General features: G+C 41.6%; 1 long non-coding RNA gene across 1 annotated transcript in view; it reads left to right on the top strand.

Annotated features, from left to right (window-relative positions):
• Positions 1–1,730: 1,730 nt before the first annotated feature.
• Positions 1,731–22,918, top strand: part of LOC310825486 — a 632,470-nt gene continuing 611,282 nt past the window's right edge. The window contains exon 1 of the long non-coding RNA XR_014555347.1: positions 1,731–1,924. This is a non-coding gene — a long non-coding RNA (uncharacterized lncRNA). The remainder of the gene's footprint in view (positions 1,925–22,918) is intronic.

The raw sequence follows: 22,918 nt of genomic DNA, 5'->3' as shown, positions 1-22,918 counted from the left end.
ATTTAAACTTGTCATCGTAGGTAGTGATTAAAGGTAAAGGTACCCCTGCCCGTATGGGCCAGTCTTGACAGACTCTAGGGTTGTGCGCTCATCTCACTCTAGAGGCCGGGAGCCAGCGCTGTCCGAAGACACTTCCAGGTCACGTGGCCAGCGTGACGAAGCTGCTCCGGCGAGCCAGCACCAGCGCAGCCCACGGAAATGCTGTTTAACTTCCCGCTATAAAGCGGTACCTATTTATCTACTTGCACTTAAGGGTGCTTTCGAACTGCTAGGTGGGCAGGAGCTGGGACTGAACGATGGGAGCTTACCCCGCCGCAGGGATTCGAACCACCGACCATGCGATCAGCAAGTCCTAGGCGCTGAGGTTTTACCCACAGTGCCACCCGCGTCCCAGGTAGTGATTAGGTGGTAGTTAACTAGTTTGAGGCTCCAATACTTTGGCCACCTCATGAGAAGAGAAGACTCCCTGGAAAAGACCCTGATGTTGGGAAAGATGGAGGGCACAAGGAGAAGGGGACAACAGAGGACGAGATGGTTGGACAGTGTTACCAGCATGAGCTTGACCAAACTGCAGGAGGCAGTGGAAGACAGAAGTGCCTGGAGTGCTCTGGTCCATGGGGTCACAAAGAGTCAGACATGACTAAACAACTAAACAACAATAACTAATTCGAGGGATAAGTTCCATATTGGGATAAGATTCAACATAGATATCTTCCAGTCCTTGTTATCTCCACACAGGAGCGCACGTGCGCGTGCGCACACACACACACACACACACACACACTGACCCCAGGTAATGGCAGCCCAAGTGATGGTAGGTCTTTGTGCTGATGGGACACAAATGACAAGTCTAAGTCAAAGGAAAGGCTCAGATAGCTATATGGGATGTGTATCATAAGTAATTGATTGGTTGAATCCAGTGTCATCTGCATAAAAAGTCATGCATAGGCACTGAAGATGAGGGAAAGAAAAGAAAAGAGAGATTGTTGAGCCCTGTGGGAATCCCTTCATGTATGAGCACTCTACCCATGTGGAGAATAAAAGTAGCCTTCACAAGTACATACACACAATAAATAAACATCAGAGGACAGCTTGAAAGCCTGCATGCAAAAGATCCCATGTCCCATCTCCAAGTAAGACTGGGAAAACCACAGCTGAAGGATAGCTATGTGTAGTGCTATTTTTCTAGAAAAAGAGGTGCCAGAATGCACCATGAACACATTCCTTGTTCTCTTATAATGGCAATGGTACCCACCTGAGAGGTGCTGGAACTGAGTTCCGGTGAGTGCTGGCTGAAAAAAAGTGCTGGCTATATTTCAGTTTGTGGATTGGTGGTCTAGATATTGCATAGTAAGTAGGCTGTCCCTGATTCCTACTACAGTGGTACCTCGGGTTACATACGCTTCAGTTTACATATGCTTCAGATTACAGACTCCGCTAACCCAGAAATAGTGCTTCAGGTTAAGAACTTCGCTTCAGGATGAGAACAGAAATCAGACTCCGGTGGTGCGGCAGCAGCAGGAGGCCCCATAAGCTTAAGTGGTGCTTCAGGTTAAGAACAGTTTCAGGTTAAGAACGGACCTCCGGAACGAATTAAGTACTTAACCTGAGGTACCACTGTACAGGTTCGCTATTTCTAGCAATATATTTAAAACAAACAAACAAACCTATATGCGACTAACACTTATGTGTGTGAAATGACATTTGGTAAATAAGCCTATACAGTGGTACCTCGGTTTAAGAACAGTCCTGTTTACGATTTCCACAAAACCAGAAGTAGTGTCCCGGTTTGCGAACTTTACCTGGGTCTAAGAATGGAATCTGAATGGTGGAAAGGCACCGGTGGTGGGAGGCCTCATAAGGAAAAGCGCACCTCGGTTTAAGAACGGTTTCAGTTTAAGAACGGACTTCTGGAACGTATTAAGTTTGTAAACCGAGGTACCACTGTACTTGAATCTGCACTTCACCGTTCCAGTTCTCTGTTCATGCTAGTTGGCTGCAAGTGGGAGAGGATGCCTTCCTGCACATACACACAGAACTTGCTTGCTTACGACATTCAACTGCAGTAAGGAGTCGGGAATATTTCACTCTTGGGAGGTTGATTGAGTGGTTCTGGCCATCATGACCTGTATTAATAATATCCTCACATGTCTTGATGGATGGCTTGTTTCAATTCTGGACTGAAAAGCTCAAGTTTCTTTGAGCTTCATTCAAGTGCAGTCAGGAAGAGGATGTTCTAAAAGCAGATGAAGCCAAGGTCACGAAGGAATAATATTCTAGTCACATTCAACAGATCCTTGTTTTCGGCACCTGACACCTTGTCCACTTCTTCGTACACCACAAAGAGAATATAGAGGTGTGAAGAAAGGAAAGGAAAGAACTACATTAGTGAAAGATCTCTCCACCTGAATCAGAACTCTTCCCTCCTTTTTTGTATGCCAATTAGCTAGAAATGTTAAAAATGAAGACTTTTTTAAAAAAATCACCTAAGGGATGTGTGTACTAAGGCAGTCTGCAAGTCAATGGTACCCATGAAATTTGATGCTTCCAATATGGTTGTAATCTCCTAAACACTAAAACGATCTACAGAGATTATAGAGTGCATTTGAATATAAATACCAATCACCTGAATGAGAGTATTAATAACATAAAGAGCTAAAGTGTGATTAGATTATGGTCCTTGATGCCAATTTCAGTAAAGGAGAACCTTCCTGAGCTTCCTCTGGGAATGGCAGCACTACTAGGACAAATTTCAACTCATAAGATGTAAGAGCATCAAATAAGGTCATGAACATTTTCTCAAAACCCAGTGCAATAAAACCAGGATCTGAGTGACAGCATGTTGACTGCCAAGAATATTTATCCATGTTATTACATATAATGCTCTGGCATATTTTCAAAATGAGAAGTGAAAGCATTGCAGACAGGCTATACACATGCAAACACACACAAACACACTTATGAGCAAAATGCTTTTTGATGTAGATAATAACTTATGGAAGAAAGAGCTTGGCGGCTGAAGTGAACATCCTTGTTGTCTCTCCTAATCTATTTTTGCAAGACCGTTGTGAATATAAAATGGGATAAACCTACATATATTGTCCTTAGCTCTGTGAAGAAAGGGCAGCATACAAATTAATTATGTGGAGTTGTGTCTTGTGGTTTTGCTTCATTCCATAGTTTAACTATGCACTGTGTGAAGAAGTACTTTCTTTTGTCTGTCCCTAATCCTACAACATTTGGTTTCATGGGCTATTCACATAATATCATAGTATTATGAAAGAGAAGGACTATCAGCTAATCAACCCTATAATTCCCAGAATCCCCCCTGGATCTCTTATTAAAAATTGGTGTTATATTAGCCATTTTTCCAGTCGTTTTTGTTTGTTTGTTTGTCTGTTTGTTTGTTTTTTGGAGGCTGATCTTTTGGATATATGCAATTTTGGATGGTTGGTGCTCACTCCTAAAATGTGCCAGTGTTTCCTCAGGTTTGACAAGAATCTGTGAAGACACAGAATGCAGAGGTGTGGATTGGGAGTGGGGGAGGATATGGAGGTGAGGGAGTAAGCCTGCTGAGACCTCCTAACAGCTTACACCAAGACAGTATCCTGGCTAGGGGAATTCAGATTTGCATGCAGTAAGATTTTTTTTTTAATCTCCTCTCTAAAGTATACATTGTATTTCAGGAGAAAAGGGAAATAAAACACACACATATCCCTCCTTTCTACCCCACTCCCCAAAAGCTGACAATATAGTGATAACATGATCAGATTTGGGGCTAGCAGCTTTTTAGCACTGAAGCGAGGGGGGGGGGGGAGCTGTGGCCCTCCAGATATTGCAAGGATGATGGGAGTTTAGATCTGGAAAACAGGTTCCCTACCACTGCACTAAAGGTTTGTAGGAAGCTGCCTTATATTGGACTCTTTTCCCACCCAGACCAGTTTTGACTACTGTTGATTACGGTGACTGTAGCATTTCAGTTTCCACACAACCAGTCTCCACACAACCTGCTACATGATCCTTTTAGTTCAACAGAGGAGGGTCCCAGGGTGAGGGAATCAGAAAAAAATGCCCCTTTCCCTTACCCACTTCTGAAACCTTCCCTCTTATTATGCCTCGCAGGCATGTCCAAAGTCCATTTTGGGGGCCCAATCCAGCCCACTGGTCAATTTAATCTGCCTCCTATGGCAGTATATGCCCTGGGATAAAATCCTCTCTATTTTCATAGCTTGCTGAGAGAAAAAAAAAATAGCTCAACAACTTTGGTCGGCCCTCACGCACGTTCACTTCATCAAATCTGGCCCTCTTTGGAAAAAGTTTGGGCACCCCTTGGGTGCTGGGGATATACATTATGATATTTCCTTGCAAGTGCCACTTAGTGCCACAAGAACAAAAAATAAATACTAGGTTAAAACAGAACAATGAAGCAGTCCTTCAGCTTGTATAGGCAGCTGGTAAACATAAGCCTCTCTCCCAGTGGATTTGCATTTGAACAATTATCTCCTCTTTCCATCTTGTTAAAGGAATTAAACTGCTTAAAATCTTACAAAGTGTTACCGTTAACAAATAGCAAGTGTCACAGATACATTTCCCAAAAAGGATGACAGACAAAAGAGGAGAACTGACCTGGAAGATGCCGCAGCAGAGATGGAGCTGAACGCTTTCCTCCCTCTCTTATCTCAAGTGCTGAAGTCGTTTAAAGTTCAACATTAATTTAAGCACATTGCATTTTCTCTTGGTGGCAATAGAACTGCTTCATAAATGCTGGTTTCACAATATTTTTCTGCCTGTTCTATAGCAATCCTCATAGAAGAATCCTGGTAAACATATTGTTGTTTATTTTGACAAGGAACATTTTCTTCCAGTCATAAATGTCTGAATAATACTTTTGTGAATGACTGGACTTATTGAAATCTCCTCTGCTGCCATAATATATTCCTTCCCCTGACAGACAGGCATGGTTCCCCCCCCCCCTTGAAGGTTTATTGAAAAATGAAAGTCTTCCATAAAATGTATTGCAGATCATTTATATCATCTCTATCTCTTTTTATAATCCACTCAGTTTTTATTCATTGAAATAATCTTCTCCTGAACCTAAGTACTGCAAGGCAGAGATTAAAATACTGTGTATATGAAACAGGGTTCATAAATGATTATCTGTATCTGCATGCTATATTACCACAACCACTTGGAGGAATCAAAGTCGCTGAAAAATGAAATGAGCCTAAGCTGACTTGCTAACCAGGTTTCATTCTTCTGTGTCCACACAAATCAAACGGTGGCTGATAAAAGAAATACTTTTCTGTAGGAAACTTATTCTTGAAAATATTAAATTCTGAAGCTTGAGGAGCACCAGCTTGAACAAATTTTAGTAGGGAACTGATCGAGATGATAACTTTCCATTCAAATGCTCCATGGAAAATTTTCTAGAGACGTTGTGTGCGTGTATAAATTTTGCTTTAAAATGTCCACGAGTTATTTCAGTATTTTATACCCAAAAGGCATTTGATAATTGACAGTGTATGTTTAGTGCTGAACAAGCTGTTTTTAACAGGAATTGATATTTGATCATCAGTGTTCTGCCAATGACTGTGGTGTAAGTTGAATGTCTCTTTTGAAAAACAATGTATAAAAAAGTACAAAATATGTCAGTGTGAAGGTACACAAACATCAATGGGTTTTATGTCCCCAAAATACTGGTCTTTTACATTTTTCAGCACAACATTAGATCAGGCTTCAATATGGAGCTGATGACCTGTATTTGATATTTCATCAAATGAAATATCAAGGTGGGAAACACTAAACTTTCTTGTGAGCAACCCTTTCCCCCAAACACACTTGCTGAGATACTACTGCTCTGACGTGCTTAAAAGACTAGTATGGCTATTTCTCATGTAATTATGGGTTTTTATATGAATAATCTGCCATCTGAATTTCCAATTCGTTGTAAGAGAATTAGAGATGTGTGGTGTCACTTCCAAAGCATACATTTCAAGTATGGTTAAGAGTCATACCTCCCTTGAAGAACTCTGGAAACTGTAGCTTGTTAAGGGTTCTGAGAGTTAGGAGACCCCTGAAAGAGCTACAATTCCCAGCATCCTTAACAGGTTACAATTCTCGGGATTTGGGGAGAGGGCATGACGATTAAATAAGCATAAAAGAGCTTCAAAGGTATGCTGTGGATGAGGCCAGAGAGAGAGAAGCTGCAGGGAGGAATAGAGTAGAGAGGTTATGGAAACTCTTCCCCCTCTTCTGAACAAAACTAAGGGCATATAAATAACTGAACTGTGGGTTTTATTACCCCTTATGAAGATGCACTGCACAAAATTCTAATCACATTTAGAAATTGATCAGGCACACAACTACTTTAAATAGCAGAACAACAGTTATACTATCCTTTCCTTAAACTAAAGTTCTATATTAGATTTTGAAGACAGTTAATAAGATACTCATTGATCTGACCCTTCAGGCCAACTCACACAATTCTCTCTCTCTCTCTCTCTCTCTCTCTCTCTCTCTCACACACACACACACATGGATGAACATTTCAGACTGCAGGTGAGGCTCACATGATGGAATAATTTATTTAATAAGAGATTTCTACATTGCCCTTCATCAGAAATGGTGACAGGGAGCTTTGCAATGTGATATAAAATACACTACGTAATCACAAAAAACAATTCTCACAAATAAATTAACAGCCTCATTGACATTAGACTCTGAAAGTCTGACAAAAAAGGCAAACCTCCACCTAGTGTCTGATAGAATAGAAAGTCAGGCTGAGGCAACTCACCTGAGGACACCATTCCATAGATATAGAACTACCAGGAGAAATTCCTGTATCACACACCTCATTTAATGCAGGAACCACCAGAAGAATCACTGCTGATTTTATTACTTGGGCAGGTTGATAGGGAAAAAAACATTTGGGCCTTATGTCACTCAGGGCTTTGAATGTCAGCATAAACACTTTGAATTCAGCATAGAAATTAACTGGCAGCCAGTGCAGTTGTTAGAGCTCCCTTCAACACTCTAGCCTAGCTGCCACATTATAACACTGAGAAGACCAGCATGTCAGAGAGAGAGGTAGTGCTGGCCATTTCCCTGGTATCTAGTTTTCTATATGGAGCATTCCAGCAAGGAAATCGGTGCCTACATACAAAAGGGAAACATCTATTGCTGGCCATTTGGCCACATTGTGAATACATTCACATGGCCTACTATGATATATTAATTCTATATATAATATATGATACATTAATTCTAACTGAGTCAACAAAGCACAATAAACCTGAAGGGAGCCCAAGAAAGGGTTCTGTGAAAAAACACAGAATATACCCTACTGATATAATCAATACTCTCTATTTTCATAGCTTGCTGAGAAAATATGGCATATGACATTGAAGACAAATGTGTCCAAACTTTTGCATACTATGAAAATAAGTTTTGCTGTGAGGACATTGCTCAGATACTTGATCTTATACAAAGACAGGCCCAAGTTTAAGACAGTATAGAAGACACAGTTCAACCCAGTTGGGCTTCATTTTCACAGAGTGGGACAGGAGAAGAGAAATAAAACAATATAATTTGAATTTATGGAACAAAAAATAAATGGCCAGAACAGCAGAATAAACATCAAGAGAGAACATAAAGATATCGTGAAACATTTCTCCCAATATGGTTGAAATCTCGTCTCCTCAACAAATCCATCAGGACATTTACATTCCAAAGCTAAGGTTATTCCATACAAAGGGAAAAGAGATCATTAAGAGATTAAAAACAAAAGAACTTTTTAGTTTCACACATTACATGTCTTTCAGTGATGCTATTAGGGAAATTAATGAAACCCATTTTCTTTACTCTGGGGCGCTGGGAAAGTCATTAGATTCGAATGAATACATAACAGCACATCAATCTAATTTGAAGAGAGGGAATCGGCAAGCCAGATGCAGCTTCAGAGGGATTCACCTTAATGGTAGTGATGCAAGTTTCATAAATTACAGTAGAAGGCAAATTACAAACAACACAAAGAGACAATGATTCAGCACTGTGCAAACACAACAATTAAGTGTGTCTATATTCAGCATCACCTTGACAATTAAGACCACACACTGCTAATCTCTAGATTTGTCTCCTTTTATTTGTCTTATGTTTTCATCTCAACAAGGTCTTTGAAGCTGCTGTTCTTTAAATACTCATGCATTTGTTAACAGCTTTGAAATTTCAGAGGAAAGACAAGATGCAAAATAAGCATTTTGAAGAGGTACATAAAACAAAGGCATTTTCTTGGAACAGTTTGAAATATACTATATTTACTTTCAAATCACTTCTGAATGCCATTGGGTACCCCTCAACTGCATTTTACATGAGTAAATTAAAATGTTTTGTTGATTCACTTAATGTCAAGTTGACGTCTGGAAAAAATACTTAAAGAACACACCATATGCATCCACATAAAGTAGAAAATTATTGGATTTGATCAGTTGTATCCAGCTGATATCCCTCCATTGATGGAAATATATTTGATCCAGCAGGGCCTTTCATCAAGGGATCAAGGTAATCTTCTACTTCACAAACTTTTCTGAAGGGTATTCCAAAGATCTGGAGCTATTTGGAATGAAAACTGCAAGAGATCACCTCGATCCGTCCTCTGCAAACAGAAAGTTCTGTTGGATTAAAGATCCTTCAATCAGCAAAGAGTTACCATATGGATCCAACCTTTTAAAGCTAATATTTATCTACTTTAGATGTTTGCATGTGGTGCATCCTTTCAAAGATCGGTCCTCCCAAAGATTGTCTTAACACTAAGTGAATAAATAAGGCATTTTAAATTGATAGTGCAAAATACGAATCTACCTTACAATGTGCCAGAGCATTGGCTCATGTAAACCAGTGCTGTCTACTTTGACTGGTGGTGGCATTATTTTTCCAGCTCTGTTGCTGAAGATTCAAACAACACAGGGAGCTGTATTACACTGAGCATTGTCTACACTGAATGGCAGTGGCTCTCCAAGGTTTCAGATAGGGAGTCTTCCTTATCCCTACCGTTACCTTTCCTATAGTTGTACATGTGGGGAATTGAACTAAGTCTTGAATAATGGGGTACGTTGTTAGTACTGTTGATGCTGCAGATAGATGGTAGGTAGATATGGATAGATAGATGATAGATGATAGATGATAGATAGATAGATAGATAGATAGATAGATGATAGATAGATAGATAGATAGATGATAGATAGATGATAGATAGATGATAGATAGATAGATAGATAGATAGATAGATAGATAGATAGATAGATTAGATAGATAGATAGATAGAGATAGATGATAGATAGATATAGATAGATAGATAGATAGATGATAGATGATAGATAGATAGATAGATATAGATAGATAGATGATAGATGATAGATGATAGATAGATAGATGATAGATAGATAGATAGATAGATAGATAGATAGATAGAGATAGATAGATAGATAGATAGATAGATAGATAGATAGATGATAGATAGATAGATGATAGATAGATAGATGATTGATAGATAGTTAGATGATAGATAGATAGATAGATAGATGATAGATAGATGATAGATAGATAGATAGATAGATAGATAGATGATAGATAGATAGATAGATGATAGATAGATAGATAGATAGATAGATAGATGATAGATAGATAGATAGATAGATAGATAGATAGATAGATAGATAGATAGATAGAACAATGATAGATTGATGTTCTACAATGGTGCTTTGGATCATAACCATGAAGCAACATGTTTCAAATTATTTGGATAGCACAAACTGGAATGGAGAGATGCAAGCTCCCCAAGATATGCAAGATGTCCCAACACATGTTTCTTTCTATGCCTTGATTGGTCCTTAACATAGATCTGACACTATACCCATCAGTAATTTGCTTCAAAACCTAGCAGTGGGACTTACCTGCTTCGCCTTGTGGATGATTAATGGGAGAATTTAGATGTTCTTTTGCTCTCTTATGACGCTATGATACAGGAATGGTAGCAAGTAACCAACACATATTTTTAAAATATAGAACATGAAAGCATTTGATTCAGTGAGCATTCTTCTCAGAAAGAAAGGCTTGCTTTGTCAGTAGGCCAAGTCTACTGATGAGTGCAACCTTCTGATCATCCAGGCACACTGGCAACATCAACATCTGCACTGGCAGCAACCAACAACCAGTATACTTTAGGTGAAGAATGTCTCACCTGTAGGAAATATGTACAAGATCATAGATTTCCTATATTGCCTTTATAATTGCCCCTGCAGTGATTGTGACTGATACCCTCTAACGAGCAGGAGTGCAGAGGAATAAAAGCTGGAGGCAGGCACTTTGGAGACAGCTATGATATTACCAACAATCCCCATCAATCCTCAGATCAGATTTACTGTGACAGCTGACTTGACTTTCCACAATAAACACGTTTGAGTATGGTATATGTTATAAGATCCCAAGAAAATATTATATTTTGCAGTGTGGTAACTGTCACTCCACTAAATTTAATGAAAGTTAGGAGTACACGGGAGATTTACAAGCTGGTGGCTTTATTGCCAGAGCTGCTGTGGCTGCTGCTGCTATAGGGAAAAGTAGTAGTTGTTTCATAATCAATGATACAACCACACTGTAAACATAGTTTATATTTTGCCTCGCTGGAAGTTTTATGCTGTTTCATAAATGTCAAGCCAGGTGGAGAGGAAAATATGTGATCTAGCACCTACCCATCTTCCCATCCATCCTTATCCAACTTTCCACCCATCCTTCCATGTAGCAGAATGGATAAACTGGGATACTATTCCTAAACTGATGACAGAAGAGCAGGACTACAATGCAGCGACCAAAGTTGAGTGCTTCAAGGACTTACATCAGGCATAGTGTGATGGCCTGGGAATCCGGTTCAGAGGCTGAACCAGAGGAATCCCAGCCTGCACAGGAGTCCCTGCCTCCAGGGCCGGCTGAACTGGGGCAGGGCCTTGTTTCTGAAGTGCCTGCACCTGTGCCGGATCCTCAGGAGCAGGCACCAGGTGAATCCACTCTGGCTCCAGAGGTGGTTGAGGACACAGTGCCTACAGGTGCGCCTCTCCCAGCCCTGTCAGGGGAAGGTGAGTCTCCCCCTGGGTCCAGTAACCCTCCAGCCTCTCCTGAGCTGCAGAGGCTCAGGGCAGAGAGGCAGAGGGAACTGGTTTCTCCCAGGAGTGCTCGCCTTAAGGCCAGGAGAGGCGGGTCTCCTGGGGGCCGGGACCACCCCTGGCCTCAGAGAAGATAAAGGCCAGTCAGCCCAGTCCCAGGTTGCTGGAGCAACATCGTTGAAGAGCTGTTTCAGCCAGCACCTAGTCCTGTTCCTCCAGAGTTCCTGTCCTTGCCCAGCTCCTCACTTTGGACCCCGCTTCGCCTGTGGAGGACTGTCTGCCGACCCTCGACTCAGGTCCTGGACCTCGCCCCACGGTAACCTTCCCCCAGGACCAGCACACATAGGCAAGCTCAGCCCTCCAGATGTTTGGGGTCTATGACTCCCATGATCCCTAGCTAACAGGACCGGTGGTCAGGGATGATGGAAGTTGTAGTCCCAAAACATCTGGAAGGTCGAGTTTGCCTATGCCCGACTTACATGCTTCAGAGCAGGGGTGTCCAACAGGTCGATCGTGATTGACTGGTCAACCCCCGGGGAGGTTCCGTTCGATTGCAGTCGATCATGAGCTCCTTTTCCTTTGTGGTGGCATAAGAACATCCGGCCCTGGCCCCGGCCCCACCCTCCATTTCCGCATGAACGCTGGAATGGAAGACAAAGTATTCGCTGTGAGGTAGATTGTCCCCTTAGCAATCTTTTGGTGAGTGACTTCTGCCCTTTCCCTTTTACTCAATTTTGACATCTTCCTCTCAAAAACGGGACCTTCCTCCCTAAGAAAAGCTCAACAAGTTTGACCTGAAACCCCCCACCCCAAAGGGATAGATCACTGCCAGTTTTTTATTCTGCGAGTAGATTGCAGTCTCTTGGGAGTTGGATGTCCCTGCTTTAGAGTATAATGCCCGTCAGCCCCAGTCTCCACATCTGGAGGGCAGCAGGTTGGGGGAGGCAGGTAAGGAGGCATTCTTGGTGGCTGTTCCCCAGCTATAGAACTTTCAGACCTGACTACCTTGTGGGATCAAACCAAGACCTTTTATTTTGACAAGAATTCAGTGGGCAGGACGTTTTTTCTTTATTTCTTTTTAGCAATAACTATTGTTTCTTTTAACACGAATAGATATTAAGACCACACACTGCTAATCAAGCTACTTTGATTCTTTAGATGGATTAGGCATCTAAGCAAGCAAATAAGAGCTTCACTTTAAAAAAGTTAATTCAGCATTCAAATTCAGGGTTGTTTCCTGAATGGAGCTGTGGCCATGACCCAGCAAGTTAAACACCTAAACCCTGCTCATTTAAATGGAAAAAACAAGCTTGCGCTAAAATTTCAGACTCAATGGGACTGAAAATAGCTTAGTTTTGGTGGGGCCATGTCCTTAGTAGTCATGGCTGGATGATACTCTTAGCATAGACTTGCAAGTATCCAAACATTTCAAATTACAGAGAACCTGTTTTGGAGACTTTAGAATTTGGTATTGTGGTTCTCAGCTTCACAGACACTAAAATGGCATATTACACACACACACACACACACACACACACACACACACACACACACACTTTTAAAAAAAAACAACCTGGGAAAACATTGCATCCACTTCCCCTCTGTCAAAATGGATTAAGGAGAAGCAGAATTATTCCTTGGGGTTCCAAAATGCCTGGCCAGTAGCGTTTTCATTTTATGGGCTCACAGCAAAGGAGCAATTATTTGTAAGCAAACTACAACAAACTTGGTGAATAAGTTACTCACAATTCATTGAGATCTACTTCCAAAGCTTGCAAAATGGGAAAAAGCAATATGCATTTCTTGTTTGCTTCACACTTAGTTGAAATCTTTGAACTGTGAAGTGTTTTGCTGCTGCCCATTGTTCTCAGTCATTTGCTCATCTTCCACATGAAATGCCTTCAGAGCCATGTGACTTTCCCTTACCTAAGGGGTGATTTTTTTTTCCCATTTATGCAACAATGAGGGTTTTCTGCAGTTGTAGAACCAAGTGAAAAGACCAGAAATGTAAAGAGAAGCAGACAATCAGGTTACCCAGAGATAACCAAAATTGTAATAACTAAACAATAAATGTAGCTTCGCAGGCTTGTCATCATCCTTACATATTCCTTGCCAGTATGTCTCCCTCAGCCCAGCAGAGCTGAGGCTATCCTGGTTCAGCTGCAACTCAGCTGGTAGAAATTAAGCCAGTGGAACATATACCAGTGCTGGTCTTAAAAATGATAGGGTACAGGGAAAGGAGACACTTACGCCTGTTCCAAACTTCATTCAGTTCAGTCATGTGACCTGGCAACCTTGTGGAACTTAAGCCAGCAAAAGTGTGATGTCAATAGTACCACCATTACAAGCACAATGAAACCTTAAAGTATATTCTTCCTTATAAGTCTTCCATATTATTATGTATCCAGGTTTATATAGCAAGTCAGAAATCAGTATTCTTGTAGACAAAGGGAGTACTTTGTGCTATCATTTTTAAACCCAGAAGTCTCTGTAAAATAAGGTACTATATTATAAAGTGTCAGTTGGCCTACTTACTAGCCTTGAGACAAGAGAGTATTTTGCTAGCAGTGGAGAGTGCACTACTACCCCCCCTTTCTTCACACACAGTTATGAAGTCTTTCAACTGTAAAAGAGTTTTCTGTCCACTGATCTAAGTTGTTTATTCATCTTCCAGATGAGTTGCCTTCATAGTTATAAGATGGGTATAATCTTTTACTCACCCATCAGTACTCTTTCATCCACACACAAACATAATGATCCAGGAATCCTTTATATGTGAGTGATTCCTTTGCTGTCAATTAAAACTGTCTGGTAGGATTCATTCAGCTCATCTGAGCACACTCTCAGAGCTTTTGCCAATGTAATCCTTTGTAGCTTCATTTCAGTGAAAAATGCCATTGTGAGCACGATGCGATATTACCTTCCACATGGAAATATACAGACATATGTTGCTACATTTACTGGCTGACTGGTTTTTGAACTCTCTTGCCTATATCCATACCGCCAGAGCTACAACAGCAGATTTGGGAATCCAAAAGTGCCAGAATTTCAATTTCTCTATAGCATCAGGCACTGCAGATCCATTGAAATGATAATATGATGCAGAGGATTCATGACAGGAAGATAATGTGGCTTATTAGATTATGAGTAAACTGATTATTGGACTAAAATGCCCCTACCATCCCACTTCTTGGACCAATGCTTTATTGTTAGGAAATCTTGTGCATTCACTAATGATTTGCCAAAACAAGCAAACATTCAGACTGCTACCACAGCTATGTAATATGTGTATGTAACACCACCTACTATACAACATCATGTGGAAGCCTGGAAAAAGAGAGTTCACTCTTCATTTGGTATAATAGTATACCATAGCATAAACCATAGGTAGGCAACCTAAGGCCTGGGGGCCGGATCCGGCCCAATCGCCTTCTTAATCCGGCCTGCAAACGGTCTGGGAATCAGCATGTTTTTACATGAGTAGAATGTGTCCTTTTATTTAAAATGCATCTCTGGGTTATTTGTGGGACATAGGAATTCATTCATCCCTCCCCAAAAAATAAATAGTCCGGCTCCCCACAAGGTCTGAGGGACAGTGAACCGGCCCCCTGCTGAAAAAGTTTGCTGACCCTTGGCATCAACCATACAATACAGTGGTACCTTGGGTTACATACGCTTCAGGTTACATACGCTTCAGGTTACAGACTCCGCTAACCCAGAAATAGTGCTTCACGTTAAGAACTTTGCTTCAGGATGACAACAGAAATCGTGTTCTGGTGGTGCGGTGGCAGCGGGAGGCCCCATTAGCTAAAGTGGTGCTTCAGGTTAAGAACAGACCTCCGGAACGAATTAAGTACTTAACCTGAGGTACCGCTGTATCTTGCCAAAGCATAAGGAAAGGATAGATCCCTAAAGGAACATAGGAAGCTGTCTTATATGAAATCTAGGCTAATGTTCATCAATCTTGCATCCCAAGTTGTTGTTGGACTACAACTCCCATCATTCCCAACAATTGGCTAACCTGACATGAAATGATGGCAGTTGTAGTCCAAAAATATCTGGGGACCCAAGGTTGAAGGACAGTGGTTTGCCCATCTACACTGATTGGCAGCAGCTCTCCATGCAAAGCAGATGCTCTACCACTGAGACATGGCCCTTCCCCAGAATGGGTACAAATGTAGCTGAGATGAGTAAGGAAGCATTAGGCATAGGGAGAAACCATTCAGTTTGTTTCTAGTCTATGTAACACATGATCTACATGGGTTCAGTCATAAGTTCATTTTATCTTTTTTAAATCTATCATATAAAACACCTGCACATAAAGATAAAATTTAAATACACAATTTAAATGTCTTTTTCTCAAAATATGATTTTTGAATACATTCTTTTTTCTACAAAATATGCACTTCTAAAAATATTGCCTCTTAAAATATGCATTTTTAAAGCGCACCATTTTAAAAATTATTATTCATAAAAAGCCTTGGCTGGAACATTTGAGAAGTAAAAAAGCTAGTGGATAAATAAGTTTTGATCTGCAATTAGTCTGGAGGTACAAATCACGGCAGTTAGTATAGGAATTCACAAAGATCAAATTCTTCAAGCATCCCTAATTAGGTGCTATACTGTCCAAATGGCAGTGAGGTCTTCAGTTTTAGATCAAAGACTTTTGTGTCCAGTATTCACTGAAGAGCATTTGCCCAGAAATAAAAGCATCATTTAGCTTAATCTCTGAGTTTCCTTCTTTGTTTTTCACCATTAATATCCCTGACAGTGGAAGGTATCTAACAGTTATGAAACTGCTACAACTTTTAGCTGCAGAATGTAAATTTTCCCCTTTCCGCTCTCCCTTCTCCCCTTTCCTTTGGAAGGTTTAGTGAACCCTTGGAATGGATTTAGGTGGGGTGTGGGGTGAGTACAGGCAGAAGAGAGGGTAAGGAGGTTATTGAATATTATATACATGCTCAAATTCAAAACACTACTACTATATAAACTAATATTGAATACCTAATAAATAGTTCTGGTTAAAATATCAAATGCCACATATCAAGTGTAAAGTATTCAATATCGTATAGATGATCTGCTGCTAGAATGCACAGACATGAATAAGGGGTTTAAAGTTGGAGAGGGGACTACTTCTTAAACTAGTCTCATATACCGTATTTTTCGCCCTATAGGGCACACCAGCCCATAGGGCGCACTTTTTTTTGGGGGGGGGGAATAAAGAAAAAAAAAATATTTCCCCCCCGAGCCCCAAAGAGCAAAGAAGCCATGACAGTGAGTGGGATGGATCCCGCTCGCTGTCCTGGCTTCATTTTTAGGCTCCAGGCTGGGGGTCCGGGAGCGAAGGCGACGTTGCGCAACCTCGCCATCACTCCAAGAGCTTGCTTGCGGGGCTGGGGGCGGGGGAAAGCCTGCATTCGCCCCATAGGAAGCACACACATTTCCCCTTCATTAGTCTTATCCAGGGCTAACTTTCTGACACTTGAAAGTAACTTAAGAAACAAAAGCAAGGTTACATGTCTTGTTGCTTTTAATAGCATTGATCTCTCATTGGCAGGTGCCACTCTAATAAACATTCTGTGACAAACTAGACGATTGCTTATGCAGGGAGATATATTTGTAAAGATTAGAGTTTTTCTCTTGGTGATCAATCTCCATTCTGTCATTCCCTATAGTATTAATGTCAAAAAGATTGTGCTGAGAAAATGTTTGTGTGAGGCCTTGTGGTGTCACTCTATAACTGATCTAGGAAAGAAGAGCAATTGAGAGTAGTGTCTAGAACTTCTGGTTAGGAAAGCAAAACAACATTATGGATGTCCCAGTCTGCATATTCTGACACTCTCTCATCACATTCCACAACATGTAAGAAATGAGAATCTTCTGGCATGATTTGTTTTTGAGGAAACCCACGCTGGACCTTAGTAATCATAGCATCCTTTTCTAAGTGCTCACAGACCATCTGCTTAATTATCTGTTCTAGATAACCCAGAACTGAGCCTACTAAACATCTTCCGAGACAATAATGCCCACTCACATCACAAAGAGGTCATAACCCACCTACTCTCAGCAGCCAGAAACATCATAGCCAGACACTGGACTGGAGGGACCTGTCAGGAGTAAGCATGGATCAGTGGGAAACAGCCTTATTAGAAAAAATAACCAATAAGCTGAAACTGACATGGGGACAAATGGAAGAAGACACCTTCACCCCGGTATGGCTCCCTTTTATCACATACACAGCCCAACAAGACAACGGCAAGAATCCACCAACAGCATATGAATAATTCTGGCTAACCTGGTTCAAAAACACCCACCCACCCCATGAAAACAAAGTTCGCCACAGCCAATCACAAACAATCAACCAGACCCTAGGCCAACCCCAACCTCTCTCACCACCAAAGGAACACAAGCGAATAGTAAAGAGAGCCCGCACAAGCAACGCTGATACAAAACCCCACACATACATTAAGTAAAATAGAAACATCGCCGCCCAACCCCAGCCCCACTCACCATTTCCCCCTCCACCTCTTTCCCCCTTTCTTCCTAATGTAACATTAATGTCTCAATAAATGAAACTGATCTATAGAAAATGTAACTTGAAAAAAGAGACATTGCACATACTTTTGTAAACCAAGAAATCTTGAATAACAAATACGTTATTTTAAAAAAATCTGTTCTAGGACCTCTGCTTGTATCAATGTCAAGCTCACCAGTCAGAAGACCACACAGAGCCCCACTCAAGCGAGTGGGGCTATACCACATTATTGGCAAGATGCCAACTTACTCTTCTTAATTTAACAACACACCCACATGTGCAGCAGGTGGAAGTGAGCCTTTTAGAGCCATTTGCAGAGCTGCATATTTTTCCTCGATGCCTTGAATTTAACAAAACACCTGCTCAGAGCAGCAAACCTAACACACTCTGAAAATAACCCAGTGGGAGCAATATGCAATCCTCATTAGTTCCTCAGTTCTTAGATCTAGCAGGCATTTCTTTCCTAATTGTATATTATGTTACACTCCTTACAAATGAGTGACACTGCTGCTAGACAACATCAAGGTATTGTTCATGTCATGCCATTCTGCATGAGCTAATAGATCCCATAAATATTCCCAACGCCTCATCATTGTCCTACTTAAGAGTCTTCCCTCCACATATTCCTTTACTGCCATACTATGAAACGCACTAAAGCATTTTTATCACTAACTTACCTAAGTCTGAGCCATGTATATTACTGAGCCATATAATTATAGGGCTGGGATGGGTCAGGAACTTATTATGTTGATTCACCAGCAAAAGGAGATCTTCCGCATATCAGGACTCTTTCTCAATAAAGGAACATATGAGAAGCCATGTTATAGTGTTGATGCTGATAGTAATATATCTGAAAACACAACAATACAATCCCACGACTCAGAAGCAAAACATACTTTTTCCACACAACATAATTCCCAAACCAATTTCATGATTTGTCAGAAGCTGTTGATTCCAGGTCTGTGCTCTCCATAAGCAGCTGATACTGCTGTATATGCAATTAAAGGTAAAGGTAAAGGTACCCCTGCCCGTACGGGCCAGTCTTGACAGACTCTGGGGTTGTGCGCCCATCTCACTTAAGAGGCCAGGGGCCAGCGCTGTCCGGAAACACTTCCGGGTCACGTGGCCAGCATGACATCGCTGCTCTGGCGAGCCAGAGCCGCACACGGAAATGCCGTTTACCTTCCCGCTGGTAAGCAGTCCCTATTTATCTACTTGCACCCGGAGGTGCTTTCGAACTGCTAGGTTGGCAGGCGTATATGCAATTAGGATAAGCAAATTAGAACATATGTCATTAATCCCACTGTAGTCTTCAGTCTTTGACTGTGTCGACCACAGCAAACTATGGCAAGTTCTTAAAGAAATGGGAGTGCCTGATCACCTCATCTGTCTCCTGAGAAATCTCTATGTGGGACAAGAAGCTACAGTTTGAACTGGATATGGAACAACTGATTGGTTCAACATTGGGAAAGGAGTACGACAAGGCTGTATATTGTCTCCCTGCTTATTTAACTTATATGCAGAATTCATCATGCGAAAGGCTGGGCTGGATGTTGGGAAAGATGGAGGGCACAAGGAGAAGGCAGAGGACGAGATGGTTGGATAGTGTTCTCGAAGCTACCAGCATGAGTTTGACTAAACTGTGGGAGGCAGTGGAAGACAGAAGTGCCTGGCGTGCTCTGGTCCATGGGGTCACGAAGAGTCGGACACGACTAAACGACTAAACAACAACAGTCTTCAGTGTCAAACTGCTCACTGCACTGATTTTTAAACAACCAAATCTTTCCCTTTCCTTCATCCTCAGGAGCTACAGACATGTATTTTGCCTCTCTGTGACATATTTTCATACTGTATTTCCTTCTTGCCGTGGAGATTTATAAAAAAAACTAACATCACTTAAAATATTGCTTTTAGGAAGGAGCCAGGAAAAAGAACAACAGTTCAGTAAATAAGTGCTTTTTCATTGTTCTACAATTTCCTTAGGAGGTCATTTTGTCTTTGCATCTGTCCAATCAGTGGCTTTATTGCTCCTGACTCTGTTCAAGCATCCATTTCACAAGAGAGCAGGTCTCAAGATGCTAAGCAACTGAGGGTTTTTCCCCATCGCAACTGGGAAAGAGCACCATGCTAATAATATGCAGTGTATATTGCAACCCTTTGGCACCCTCTCCTTTATTGAAAAAAGAAAAGCACACACAAATGATGCTGGCTGTAATGGCAAGTTGTCTTATACAACAATCAGGTTTAATTGTTCATTCTGACACGCTCCAGCACTCTATTAAACACAGATTACGCAGTATTGAATAAATGCATACAAAGCAACTTGGCCCGTCGCTCTGCACACATCGGTGGAAATAATGAATTACATCATCTCATGAAAATGCATTAAAGGTCCGGGGAAGGTCAAGCGCTTGTTATAATTTCATGTTGTCCATTTCGGGTCTAATTTTCTACAACAGAATATGTTCCGGACACTGCTTCTATCTTGAAGCAAAGGTCATTATCTCCCCCCCCACTAAAAAAAAAAAAAAAAGATTTTATATTTGTGCACAGATCTAAACAACAAATTCCAATATGCAGACTGGATGCATGCCTTTAGGACCGCAATACTGAAGACATAGCCAGTCAAGTGGGTCTGTTTTGGCCATTTTGTGGTCTCCTAGCAGATGCCTGCCTCTCCTTCCTGCCTGATGTCCCGTTCCCTGATAATTCTGGGTAAACTAATCCAACCCATATAGCATTCTGGGGTTGTTTCAACCTGACTGAAGCAATGCCCAGATTACCCTGAATCAGTCTTTTTTGGTCTGGGCCTTTGGTGAGTCTGGTAAACAGCTATACTATATACTCCTGTGGAATAACCGCACATGGTCTGAAACCTCATTTGCACCTTATTTGTGTGCATCTGTATGTGTGGATTAAAAAAATGCTGAAAAGTATAAATCATCAATCAAAAACCAGAGCCTGAGTCTAATACTGTAGCATTTTCAACCCTCATTCAAAAATTCTGACAGCCAGTCTGACATTTGCCAAGCTTCCTCCCTCCAGATATCAGCACACAGACGACCCAGGAACTGATTTTGTTTAATGCATGTTTAGCACACAGCAAAGGAAAATCCATGATGGCAAACAGAGTAAAATCCACCCCTGTCCATCAGTTGTTTGCCAGCTTGCTGTACAATTAAAACAGAACATTTCTGATACAGTAGCAACAACTTTCCATTAAGCGTTTTGATGGTTTGAAATTCACTCTTCAGCACACTTCAGTGGCCTTTGTTAGAAACTGCCCACTCCAAGTGAGATGACTCTGTTTCTTCGCATCTTCTTTTTGCACCCCATTAATATTATGGGGGTGAATTCACAGATTCAACTGAAGCAACAGCTAGGATCTGATCTACTATATATTTTGGAAAGCGGTTTGTCTGTCCAGCTGGCCATCTATTCTTAGCGGTTTGGTTGCCTCTTAAGATATTGTTGCCAAACTCGGAAGGTTCCTAGGATGGGGGCAGTGGTTTTCATCAGTGTTGCGCTTTGGGTCACCTCTTTGAATCATTTTGAATTAATTTGGTGGACCAAAATGTCACTTAGCCATGACTTTCATCAGGGAGGTGATCACCAGCTGTCAAAGAAATCATCTGTCACAGAAATCACCCAGCTGAATTCATACTGAGGCACTTAAATGCCTACTAAATAACTGTGCAACCTGCACAGATTTTGCTCTTATTTGTTCCCAGGATTTGCAATGGATTTGGGATCTACCGTATTCTTCACTCCATAAGACGCACCTAGTTTTTAGAGGAGGAAAGGGGGGAAAGCCCCGTTTTTTGGGGGATCAGCTCACAGTTGTGCAGCTTCTTTTGCAAAGGAAAAAAAATCCTCTTTTTATGGGGTTCAATTCGCAGGTCTGCAGCTTCTTTAGGAAAGGAAAGGGAGCCATTTCTACAGTTTCCAGACAGATAATCTAATCAGCCAGTCACATGTCGCTGGGGAAACAAACGACCTCCATCTGCAGAACATTCAACAATGGAGGCCTGGGCAAGGGGCCGGAAAGGGAGCCAGCCGCTCCATAAGACGCACAGACATTTCCCCTTGCTTTTTAGAAGGAAAAAGTTGCGTCTTATGGAGCGAAAAATATGGTAATATTTTGATCCACTTAACCACAGAACTGCCTGTAACCTAAAACGACTCAATGAATTGGGGCATGTAGTTAGAATGAAGCTAGAAAAACAAATTAAAGGAGGACATGAGGTAGGAACCATGCCTATCGTGGTCCTCTAGAGCAGGCATCCCCAACCTTCGGCCCTTCAGATGTTTTGGCCTACAATTCCCATCATCCCTGACCGCTGGTCCTGTTAGCTAGGGATCATGGGAGCTGTAGGCCAAAACATCTGGAGGGCTGCAGGTTGGGAATGCCCACTCTAGAGTCTAGGTGCTGGACTACAACTCCTATTATGCATATGTGACATGAGCACATTGTGTGGCGTGTGCATGTTGCCATGGAATATTGAGGGGGCCTGCCACCCTCCTTGAAAATTGGGGGAGGGAAGGTCCCTTGGCCCTCCCTATATGGTGGCCCTGGCTGTGACTATAGTGTGAATTTCATTTAGCACAACATGGCGGTATAGTGGTTAAAAATAATAATACAGGTACTACAGTGTGGAAAGGATGTTAGAAACTGGAACAGAAGCACTACCATTATAATCAGTAAAACTGATGCAATAAACCCCACCTGTAACTACACCCTTAAATGGCTGAGGCCTTTAGCTGGTACTAAGTGTTTTGAGAAACTGGTGCGCCGTCACATTATTTCCTGTCTTCCATCAACTTTTGACAACTACCAGTTTGCATACAGGGCAAATAGATCCACGGAAGATGCTATCACTACCACTCTCCATGCTGCTCTGTTCCATCTGGAGCAGCCGGGGAGTTATGTGAGGCTGCTGTTTGTGGATTTTAGCTCTGCTTTTAACACTATCCTCCCCCATAGACTGGTGTCCAAGCTAGAGGCGATTGGACTCTCCAACTCCACCTGTCTCTGGGTTTTGGACTTTTTGTCAGAACGTTCTCAGAGGGTTAGAGTAGGGTCACATATGTCCACAGCCCTTAGCCTTAACACCGGCTCACCACAGGGTTGTGTGTTGAGTCCCCTGCTCTATACTCTCTATACGTATGATTGTACAGCCATTTATTCCAGCAACAAAATCATCAAGTTTGCTGATGACACTACGGTGGT

This window comes from Podarcis gaigeae (genome assembly GCF_964106915.1).
Source record: "Podarcis gaigeae genome assembly, chromosome: 1".
In the NCBI taxonomy this organism is placed as follows: Eukaryota; Metazoa; Chordata; class Lepidosauria; order Squamata; family Lacertidae; genus Podarcis; species Podarcis gaigeae.
Note: the sequence above shows the minus strand (reverse complement) of the source record. Positions and strands in the feature narration are given on the sequence as shown.